Source organism: Lissotriton helveticus, chromosome 7, assembly GCF_964261635.1.
Source record: "Lissotriton helveticus chromosome 7, aLisHel1.1, whole genome shotgun sequence".
In the NCBI taxonomy this organism is placed as follows: Eukaryota; Metazoa; Chordata; class Amphibia; order Caudata; family Salamandridae; genus Lissotriton; species Lissotriton helveticus.
The window spans coordinates 719359334-719371698 of NC_136068.1; positions in this window are offsets into that span (position 1 = coordinate 719359334).

A 12365-nucleotide genomic window follows, 5' to 3' on the forward strand; every position below is an offset into this window, starting at 1 on the left:
TACCCTAGGTACCCAGGGCATGGTGACCAGAGAAGACCCCTAAGGGCTGCAGCACTTATTGTGCCACCCTTAGGAGCCCTGTACCCTGACACCCACACACTGCCTTTGCAGGCTGAGTGTCTACGTACATAACTAACCAGAGTCGACATGGCACACATCCCTGTGTGCCATGCCCACAACCCCACTGCCCTGGCATACATCAGTCACCCCTCTAGCTGGATGCCCTAGTGGTGTGGGCACAGGTACATGAACCCTGTGCCCCTACAGTACCCAGGGCCATTCCTGGGCACTGTAAGTGCAGTGCTGCCATTAAGCGTATATAGTGCTGGGAGGTCGTCATTACGAACTCCACAGCACCATGATGGCTTCGCTGAAGACTGAGAAGTTCGGTATCAAACTGCTCAGCACATTAAACCCGCACTGATTCCAGTGTGAGGTTTAATGTAAAATGTACCAAAGGGCATCTTAGAGATGCCCCCTGAAACCTAACCTTCAATCCACGTCTAGACTGAGAGGCTGCCTAGGCTGCCACACAGCAGACATGTTGCTGGACCCCTGGGTGGAAAGCCCCCACTCTCCTGGGCCTGCAACAATGCACATCCTGGGCGAGGTGCTAGGTCTTCTCCCCCAGGATGGGCAGGGGGAAGCTTCAAAGGCCTGTGAGCTTCTCCAGACCATTTGCTGTACCCAGCAACTGGCCCCCACCAGTTCTGACCCCCACACTGGCAGGAAGACTGGCGGGAAACCATACGTCAGGAAGGGGGGTGTGCCAGCCTGTGCCAACCCCACCCCTCAGGTGAGAGAGGCGAGATGAAGCACGACCCCGGGCTCCGGCCATCTTGAAGATGGGGAGCCCTGCCCAATCACAGCTAGGTTCCTTCCCCCCTCCCACAGGAGAGGAGCAGACTAGGGGGTGTACCCACCCAGGACAGGGACCTATTGGTCCCTGCCCTTGCCCTAACTGTAACGCCCCTAAATGTAGTATTTAGGGGCTCCCTGAACCTTCCTTACTCAGATCCCGATATGAAAAGAAGAAAGAAGATCAAGAAGAAGAAGACCCGCCGTGCAGCTGCTAACAACAGGACGACACCCACTGACTTGGCCCCAGCCCTACCGGCCTGTCGACCCTGGAACCTGCTCCTGCTACATCCCGCGGACAGCAACCTTGGACAACCCTGAGGACCTGTCTGCCTTGACCCTCTAAAAGACTGGGACTCCCATGAGCAGAGGCTCTGCTCCAACAGTAACACCCCTGGTGCCAGCCAGGAACCGCGAATACAGGCCACTCTGCACCCGCCAAGCCCGGCCTATGCCCGAGTGATCCAAGACCACGAGGACATCCCCCCGGTGACTGGGAACCAAAGTCCAGTGCCCAAAGACACTCCTCGACGACCCAAACGACGCCTGCAGCCTCAGAACCCGGGCCCCCACCAACCGCAACCAGCCGAGAATAAGATTCCCGACACCCAAAGACACCCCTGCACCCGGCGCCCCACGGCCCCCTGTGCCCTCCTTTGGGGTACTCACCTATTCTCCAAGATCCCAACCAGGCCCGGACTGGCCGTTGTGGGCACCGGGCAATCCCCCGGTCGGCCGCAAGAGTGGGGGCCGGTTTTGGGACCTGGGGGCCGTTTTTGTTGCAGAGCATAGCTGCAAAATCAGCCCTGTAACAAAATCGGCTGAAAAGCGGCCCTGGCAAAGCGCTCGCCCCCCTCCCGCCCGGGGGGGCGGGGGCCGTCCAAGCACTTTGCCAGGGCCGGTTTTGGTTCCCAGTCCGGCCCTGATCCCAACTTACCTCTCGAAGGGGTGGAGGCACCTGAAGAATCTCCGTTCCCGAGTCTGCAGCCTTTGTTCCTGTGACAGGGCGGCGGGGCCAGGGAGTGACACTGCTGTTGTACACGCAGATGGCTGGTCTGCTCTACCGTTGACCCCCCTTTCTGTTGTCCTTATACAGACTGATGCCTATGCTGACGTACCTGGGGAGTGGTGGTCGGCTGTCCCGCGGAAACCCCCTGTCACCCCTGCATTGACTGATGACCCTGGCCTGCAGGAATGGGGCACAAAGGAGACCGATAGTATGTGGAACTTTGCTCCGGTAGAAGAACACGGCCCCTTTAACTGCGGACTACACGACGGCGTGGCCACGCCCCCTGCGTGCGTCGAGGAGTCAAATGCCGGAAGAGAGAAGGAGACGGCGGACGGCGTTTCCCTGGAGGCGGAAGGTGTGTTGGAGTGGAGACGGAGAGCAGTGGAGGCGAGCGTTGGAAGCGGAGGTGGAGCGTGTGGAAGGAGCCCAGCTGAGAGCGACAAGCCAGGAGGCCACCGATTTGGCGCTTCGCCCTGCCACGGTCCCACGGGAGGAGCGTGGCTGGACAAGGTACGGGGTACTGTGGCTGGCTGGGTGGGGAGGAGCGACCCGAAGAAACCGAGAGCCCCTGTGTAAATATTGTACAGTCAGGAATTTCCCCATCCCTTCACGAGCACATCGAACGGCTGTTGTTAACTGAGCACTTGGTTTCCCTCACTCCCTGGGCCCTTGCAAGTCGTGCACGGACATCCCAGTGATTGTGCCTTCTCTTTTTCTTTCCTTTCCGGGACGCCTCCGGACGAGTCTACACTCCTGTACCAGAGGGCGACGGCATCACCTTCCCTCCATACCGACGAGAGTGTCTCGATACCCTACATCATTCTGGAGACTTCAGGATTTACAAGAGGTGTCAGGACGGAGACCTCAGACTTTGCCAAACTAAGAGTGTCCTCTAAAAGGCGCAAAGCATACTTAAAAATAAAACCTTCTTTAAGAGCACTCTTCCCTGACTCTGCATCTTTGGATCCCACCCCCCTGGCTTCTGCTGCGTCATCCCCAGGGTTCCCCGAGCCTGCCCCTTTACAGTTCCCTTTTTTTATCTTTTCTATTGAAGAACATTGGGCACCCGACGGCTCAAAAGCACCCTGTACCAAGCCGCCCGAGTGCCGCTGGAAGTGCAACTACTACCCTACTCTACTTCCCCACTTGCCCTGAGTAAGTGACCAAGAGCTCAGCTCCCACAGCCGCATGGCCTGCTTGCTTTCAGCCACCAACCGAAGGCCCCCTCCCCTCTATTGGATAACATTGGGCCTAACTACTTCTGCACCCGGCTGCCCCTGTGCCGCTGAGGGTGTACCAATTGTACCTTCCTGACCCTGGGGGATCCCAGAGTCTATGCCCAGAACCTTAACTTCACGAGTCAAGTACTCACCTGGAAACCTATAAGTCACTTTCCTTCCCTAAGATAACATTGACTGGTTTGACTAGAAAAATCTTCTAAGGGTGAAGTTTTGAAACTCTAAAATATTCCTATAAAATCAGCCGAATACCGAATTCCGAAGTACTCACCTGTGATCAGGAGAGAAGCCAGTACTGTACCTTGTAGCCCAGTACTGAACCGCAAAAGTAATCCTAACCGGGTTTACTAGTAACCTGTATTTTCTCCGTAGGAATCCATTGTCTGCTTTTCTGTGAAAAATTGTCTACTTTTGAAAACTTGAAATATTCCTTAAAAATCGTACCAACTACTGAAACATAATTACTTAACTGTCTTAAGTAGGGAACCCAGTGCTGGACCTAGGAGCCCAGTACTGGATTACAAAAGTAACGAGAACGTACTTTACCTGTAACCTGAATTTTCTCGCATTAGATAACATTTCTAGATTTTCACTGAAAAGTTTCCAAGTGTGAACTTTTAAAATACCTTTATATTCCTTAAAAATCATTGCAATACCCAAAACGTTTTTACTAAACTGTTTTCAAATTAGACCCCAGGACTGAATCTAGGATCCAGTCCTGGAATTACAAAAGTAATTTACAAAGTAATCAACTGCATTTTTTGTAGAAAAACCCATTGAGCTCAATGGTAGATTGTGTTTAGAATTGTGTTGCCTACTGCAACCCCTGTACCTGTTGTGTTTACAAAGTTATTTCCTTACTGCAAAGTAATTACCTGAGATCACTCATAATTGAGAAAAGTATATTTTGATACCTGTTGATTCTAAAAATAAAACAACTATATATTTTGATATAAAAACAATTGGCCTGGAGTTCAGTCCTTGAGTGTGTGAAACCTTTTGCTGACTGAGTGTGTACAACAAATGCTTTACACTGTCCTCTGGTACTGCCTTACTTGCTCGACCAAGCTACCACTTTTGAGAGTAAGGTCACACCTGACTTTAACCTCTGTTATACCTCTGGAGTTGGTGGTCTCTATACACACTGTACCTTACTTTGGTCCAGTATATATATAGCCACTTTCTCACAATGGTGCAGTGCTTAACTTGAAGCTTCTGAAGACTTACTATCCTTGGAAATATTATTAGTACAAGACCTTGTTATCCATGATGGAAGAGGTGAGACAATAACTGAAGTGGCGTAATGATAAAATAGTTTTCAGAACTCCATCAGATATCATAACAGTTGCACATTGAATGTGGTGTGATTGAAAGAAAATTCCGGAGACGATATGAGTTTTTTCTTTTTGTAGTTCATTATTTGAGGACCCACGACGGCGAGCTCCCATCCAGTTTAGATCTGCTGGCAACTGACAAACCCAACACTCTAAAACTGGATGAAGACTCGCAGCCGCAAGCAGCTGTGACAGCATGAAATATACAACATAAAAACATTTAAACACAAGCACTGCGCAAGCAGGAACAAGAGAGCGAGCAGTAAAATGGAGAAAAGTGAATACTACATCACCCCTAGCACCGGATGATTCACATAAGGACATAGTCACAAAACATAGATGCAATTTGATGGAACGCTGACCATGAGAAACTACACTCTCCTGGCCCATCTCATTTTGCCCATTTGGAAAATCAATACTGCTACTACTGTTTTGAGAATGTACCACATCACCATTTCCAGCACTACTGTGTATGAAATCAGGTGTACTAGCTACTCTATCAGACCCCAAACCAACATCATAACTAAGGCTACAGATCTCAACCTCTTCACCGTCAGCATAGATACTCTTAAAGATATCCACTTGGTCTTGATTTAAATGAACTACATTGTCCTTATTCCACCATCCCTTCCCGTCAAGTAAAACAACAGGTTTGCTGACTCTTACAAGATGCACAGGAAGAGAAAACTTAGATTCCCCTTTGGTGACTCTAAGTGTTTTTTTAACGAGCACCCAGTCATTAATTGCAAAATGAGTGTCTATGCCCTTGCGTCTTCCATCATACAATAGTTCTTGAGCCAACTGTTTTGCTGCCACCCTGTTCCTTATGGGTTGATCATCAATTACTTCCTCTCTGTTTTTAGCTAAATCTGAACCAGAATAAAATTTTAGGACCTAATTAGGTATGAGTTTAGATCTAGCTTCCCTACCCTTCAGTGCTTTGAATTGGGGGATATCAGTGGTGGAGTGAGGAGAAGTTGGGTATGCCCAAATGTTTTCTTGCAAAAAAAATCTGCAACATTGATGTTAGTGGAAAGAGCAGTTTGAATGCTTTCTTTAAGGAACCGATTAGACCTCTCAACAAGTCCATTGGAAGAGTGACTATAAAGAGCAACTTGCAAATGTTTCAAATCACTTTTTTTCAAAAACAATTCCATTTACTTTGATACAAAATGCATTCCAACATCGGTGACGATGGAACAAGGAGAAACTTACATTTTGAAAATGCCTTCAAGAAACTTAATTACAGTTGAGGAGTTGGCCATCTCAACACATAAATAATATATCCCCGTCGAAAAGTAGTCAATGACCACTGGTAAATATCTTTTGTCAGCAGGGTGTAGATGAAAGGGTCCAGAAAAATCTAGAGAAATTTTCTCCCAAGCCCTTTCTGGGAAAGAAACCGGATGGAATGGTTTCTTGGCCATTTTCCTAAACACTCAGGATAAGCTGCAATCATAGTTGCAATGTGTTTATCCATACCGGGCCACCAGTATATTTGCCTAACTTTCTTAGTGGTCGCCGAAATCCCCAAGTGTCCCTCATGTGCTATACGAATAATTTTCTGCCTGAGTTTCCTGGGAGGTACAAAAAGTCGATGCCTGTGTTAGATTCCATCCTCAAATGACAACTCTTGAGCCCCTTGATTGAAACACCTCAACTCACTAGTGAGTGTTTTCACAGATGGTCACCTGTATTTAGTGTAATCTTCAACGTTTTTTAATTTCACATCTTCCCTCTTAGCTTGGCACCACTCTTCCTGTGAGAGCGGTTAATGGCAAGCAATTACCGCTTCAATTAAACCCACAACACTCTCTTTGTCAGAACTTTCCAGTGGATCGCTATTGTAGGCAACAGTCAATCTGCACAAATGTTCTTCCCACCTTGAAAGTATTTGACTAATAAATCATATTCTTGTCATTTGGATAGCAACCAAACCAAATGTGCAGATGCTCTACCCAAGCCATTTCCTGCCAAAAGAAAAACAAGTGGCTTGTGGTCAGGAAAAATCTCACAGGAGTTACTAAAATGTACGTTTTGAATTTTTGGACTGCCCATACTATGACCAACACCTCTCTTTCAATGGTGCTATAGTTGCTCTCAGCCCTCAACAATGCTCTAGAGGCAAATCCTATGGTATTATCTTGCCCATCAACCCATTGACCAAAGACAGCTCCCAGCCCCTTGATGCTGGCGTGAACAGTAATGAATGACTTTCCTGTGGACACAAATGTCATAGTGTGGGAGCATTCCTGGTACCAGAATGTGGTGTGCTTGAAAGAATGTGAGTATTTTCTTTTCGTGGTTTATTACTTGAGGACCCACGACGGCGAGCTCCCATCCAGTATATATCTGCAGGCAACTGACAAACCCAACACTAGAACTGGATGAGGACTCGCAGCCACAAGCAGTTGTGACAGCATGGAATATAGAACATAAAAACATTTAAACACAAGCACTGCTCGAAAAGGAACAAGAGCGCCAGCAGTAAACTAGAAAAAAGTGAATATTACATCAACCTATTTGGCGAGCTTAAATGAGCAATAATAATAATAACCAGGTATTTATAAAGCGCGAACAAGTCACCAGTAAGGGTCTCAAGGTGCTGGGGCCGTCGGGGAGATTAAGTGAGCTATTGCCCAGAGTCACATGATGCTGAGCTTATCTGCCTGGCAGTTCGGGCTGGACTGTTCCCATGAGGCACAGGGTCAAGGCTGATTTGCATATGGCCATGTCTGAACTGGGGTGGTGTGGAGTGCAAAAAAACGATGGATTTAGGCCCAGATCTATGTACTGGGGTGAATGTATGACATTGTTCTGCATTCTGTCCATCAATTGTTGTTTTTGCATTTGTCACCCCGAGTGGGACGGGTATGCTCAGACGTGAGTCCCGTGCTCTCCACACCACTGGAGTCAAGCTATCCAGGCTGATGAAGGCTGATAGCCAGAAACCGGTCCTAGGATGCTTGATTCCGGTCCAGGGAAGACATGGCTTGGCAGTTTGGGCTGGACTGTTCCCATGAGGCACAGGGTCAAGGTTGATTTGCATATGGCCATGTCTGAACTGGGGTGGTGTGGAGTGCAAAAAAACGATGGATTTAGGCACAGATCTCTGTACTGGGGTAAATGTATGACATTGTTCTGCATTCTGTCCATTCATTGTTGTTTTTGCATCTGCCTCCGGTACTGGGGATCGAACTGTGAGCCCAAAGGCTTTGGAGTCAGCTGCCCTGGCCGCTGTCCACACCTCTCACCCTTGACCAAGGGTAATGTGTTTAAACTATTTAGACCAATTGAAGGACACACACTAAGCACAATATCTTGATACGGAAGAAAATCATGAGACCAATGTAGCATATAAATAAACAGGAAGAAGAATAGTTGTTTAAATTCACAAAGGATCTTAACCTTTATTGTCTGGATTAGAATATTTTTACAAAGTCAGAGAATCGGTTTAGTTTGCTCAACATATTGGCAGAGTGGAATTCTCACCGTCTAGAAGGTTTTCTACTGCTGGATGCTAGAGTGGTGGCATTGGGGAGATTTTCTCAGTTATAGAATAAAATATGGAATCTCTTGGAAGTAGCAGCGGAAGTAAAGCATCGTGCTTCAAACGTTTTTCGGCTGACGTCTGCATTTAGAATCAGTGGCTTAGGATATGCATATTCCAAATGACCATAAAAGAAGATTGCATTTTCCCCTTTTTTATCAATGGTTAATAGGGTTGTATGCTGAATTTCTGAAACTTTATTCCCAGATCTCTGTTTGGGCAGAACTCTGCAATTATCTCGAAGAAGAAAACTGTCCCAAACCAGGTTCCTTAGGTGCTGCTCATGAACAGGCTTTATCTAGACCTCAGGAATTCAATAACATCTGGCCCTTTGTTACAATTCCCTGATTTTACTCTACCTCCTGTACTTCAAGCCGATGTATGGTGTTAATTTGTGCGACTGGAATTCCCTTGTGGTATTTATCCAATGTTAGCTATCATTTGGATACTCCTTCCTGATGAGCTGCCCTTTATGTCTTTATTTTACCATTTAGTCTGATCACGGAGCCCTGTCCAGACTGGCAAGGCACAAGGACCCCAATGAGGCATATTTGGAAAATTTTAGATCCAGCTACTTTGTTCTTTTTTTGTGACCTGTCATCCTGGTACCGTTTGTGGTAAGGCTGATTATTTTAGGGTGGGCAGATGTCATATTCCAGTCACTCTACTTCAGCCTCTAGACTGCTTATTTGCTCCCAGACCAACACATTTCTCTGTCAGGTTTCCCCCTCAAATGTGGAGTGTGGGGTCAGGGATGGGTGGTGTTTATGGGTTATGAGGGTTTTTTAGGGTTCGGGGATTGGTGAAATTTACTGTTGGTGAGAAGTTTTAAAGGTCCAGGGAAGGGCGGGGTTTAGGTGTAGAAAAGGGTTTTTGAGGGGTTCAAGAATGGGTGAAGTTAGGGTTAGTCAGCGGTTTTAGGGCGTAAAGACATTGCTGGAGTTTAGGGGCAGAGAGCTATTTTAGCATTCAGAGGTCGGTTTAGTGAGAGTTTTTTAGGTTTCAGGGATAGGTGGAGTTTATGGGTAGAAAGGGCCTTTATGGTCCAGTCATGGGTGGAGTTTAGGAATCAGAGATGGGTGTAGCTTAGGAGCGGTGAGGGACTTTTATGGTAGGGATGGATGGTATGTAACCCAGTTTACTTTTTTTTACCAAAAATGGGACATAACGGGCACAAACAATTTTTGTGTCCGTTTTCCTCATATTGTACACATGGTTGGTCTCTATGAACACAATATCTGTTACCTGTGTCTACAAACTAATAATTGGTGGTACAATGGAAAGAAAAGGTGAGCGAAATTATCATTCACCATCCAACTCACAATTTATATAGTGCTGGAAAGTAGATGGATCCCGCTGGATCCCGGTTCTGGCAGCTATTTCCAGCCAACCCAAGAAAACATGCAGAATTTGTCCTGGAGTCATTTACCAACAGTAGGACAAAATTCAGCAGCGCCCATTCGGAGCAGCAACCTTCAGGTAGCGAGGGGGCTCTGTTATTTTCAATTCCAGTTGAGCAAAAACAAAGACCTGATTTAAGGAACAACAGCTCTTCTTTTATTCAAGCATCACCCTGGCTGGAAGTTATCTGGAGCACATTACCTACACGCCAATGCAATGGAAGGAAACAATGGCACACAGCTTTTCACTTTGCAAGTACTTTAGAAAAACCATGATTTGGAAGCAGGATTCTGACTTTGCTTAACTCCCTATGCAAGAGTTGTTCATGCACTGTAGGAATGGAAGAGTTATCTGTGTGTATGAGTAATTACATAAATAATTATTTAAATGGGACCTACTTTTTTAAAATGTAATTCTCTTACAGTGCTACTCACCTCAGAGTAGGGTGTTAGAGCGCTTGACATCGCACACAGAGGTAAAACTAAATCATACAAGTGTGTGAATCAATGTATGGAGGAGTGTGGCTCACTGATTAGAGCGTCAGACCCTGATGCAGAGGTCTGGCCTGGGACCAGGGTTCAATTTCCGACGCGGCAGGGTCCTGAGCCCAAAATGTCCACGGACTCGATAATTCTCGCCTCGGTGCCTATTCTAATCATGGGGTCCCGCGCTCAACTCTGGGCAATAGTTGCTTAATCTCCACTACGGCGGCCCACCCGCTGCGGGATGCCTGGCTTTCACCCTGGGGATACCCAGTAGGGGTTATCTCACAGGGAAAAGCCAGGACGGGTTCCCAAGGCAAGCGCCTTGATGCCTTCGGGTGATACGTGCGCTATATAAGTTGCAATACATTTACATGTACAGAAAATATTACCTAAGACAATGAGGACTGTAAGGGGTAGGAATCCCATATCATCCATACTTGTAGACATTATATGTTAAGAGGGAATGATCACTAGAAACACAAAGCCAGGATATGAAACATAATGCAGTATTTGTGGATGTCTGTGTGAGAAGTTAGCCTGGCATATGATGTCCACTAGTTCTAGTGGGCACCTTGCACCAGTCTAATCGACACTTATTAATGGTGGTTGTAAAGTCAACGTTATAGAAAGCTATCCTAGTGGTAGCATGAACCAGCAGTCTTCAGGTTAAGACTTCAGTAGTAGGCGAGTTAAGCAAGTTGTTTTACCAATTATAATCCCTTGAGTACCAAATTAAAGGACACGACACAAGGTATATATCAAATATATATGTATTTAATCTAAACCCAACCCCTCTGCACTCTTTATGAGGTCAAAGGTAAAAATACAATACAAGTCACACAGTTAATATACGATAAGTTGCACAGTATACGTTATGCCCTAGGGCCCCCACAAACCATATACTAAGAAATTGGTATGAGTACCACAAGAGTATTAGAAAGCAGGCCTAGGGCCTGTGGAATCGCTGGGGCTACACTAATCGACCAAAGGTTAGGAAGTAGGAGGCCCACGGGAGCCGCGTGCAGTGTCTAAACACAGGCGTGGGTTACTATTGACTTTCTATGGAGTTCGTAAAAGTTACAAATATACAATTTAAGGACACTTCCAAATGGACTAGGATTGAACCCTTTTAAACTAGGACACTTCGAGAGTCAAGACCCAAGGGAGCACCGGAGTACTCGTGTTACCTCACCCAGGGAAGCCGGGTGTATAGGTGTCTTTTTGTGTCGGGTTTCGTCATCGTTTTCTATGGAGAGCTGCAAAGAAGTGCTGCAGGCGACCAAAGGAAAAGTGTCCAGGTGGATCCAAGGGTGGATCGAAGATCTGAAGAACCTGAAAGCAGAAGGGACAGAGTCTGGGTCACTAGCCAGTGACCAGGAAGGAACCAGGCGATGTCAGGTGATTTCAGGTGAAGTAGTTGAACTTGTCTCTTCAGCCACGAGGTCCAGGAGGCATCGATGATGACCAGGCACTGGGTTCGAGCTGTCCCATGATGGATCTAGTTGACTGCGGTGTCGGTATCCAGATTGGACCCAACAAGCCTCAGCAAAGGCAACCCACGCAGGATGTCGAGATTGGCTCTGTTGCAGACCAGAAAGGTCTGTGGCGCTTCTCCTTTTCAGGGAAGCTGGAGAAAGCCTGGAGCAACCAGGAAAACAAGTTAAATTCAAAGAAAGGTCTTCGGGGGGCTCACTAGCCAACGGACTAGGAACCGGGAAGACACATCGAGCTCAAATGCAAAAGCTGGGCCCACGGAACACTCGCGGAGTGTGGGGGCCTGGGCTTCAGTGCAAATGGTGCTCGGGCTGGGGCTTCAAGCTCCCCAAAGCACAACTTTGGGATACCTCGTTGAAGGAGTGCAGCTTGCAAAATGCAGGATGTCCAGGAGTTACGGTCCCACGTCTCTTGTGTGCGCCACGGGTCTCAGCTTTGCTGTGGATGTGGGTCAGAGAAGTCTGGAAGTCCAGTTCCTGTGTCGCAGATTCTTTGGGATCCGGCGGGAGCCTCGAAAATGCAGACTGGCAAAATTGCTGTTGGTGCCTGTTTGAACAGGGTGGCCACTCCTTGACCACAAGGGAGATGTCTTCCATCTTCCAGTCGAAATGGAATGTTGAAGGTCCAGGATTCTGTATCAAAGTTTCATCCAGGGTAATCTAAAGTCCTAGGGACACAGCTCCTATACTTATACTAAGGTTGTGGGCTGGACTACCTGGCTAGGTCCCTCCTATGGGTGGACTTGGGAAGGGGGTGGTTACACCCCTTTCCCTTTGTCCAGTTTCGCGCCAGAGCTGGGGCTGAGTGCCCCAGCAACTGGTTTGAACCGGGCTATGCATGGAGCACCTTGTGTGCCCCAGGCAGTGTCTGGAAAAGCATCTTCTGATGCAGCCCTCCCTGCCCCAATACACAAAACCCTGTCTGGGGAGGTGCTGGCACCTCCCTGGACAGGAAACCTATCGTCCAGGAACAGGAGGTCAGACTCGTGTCTGTGGC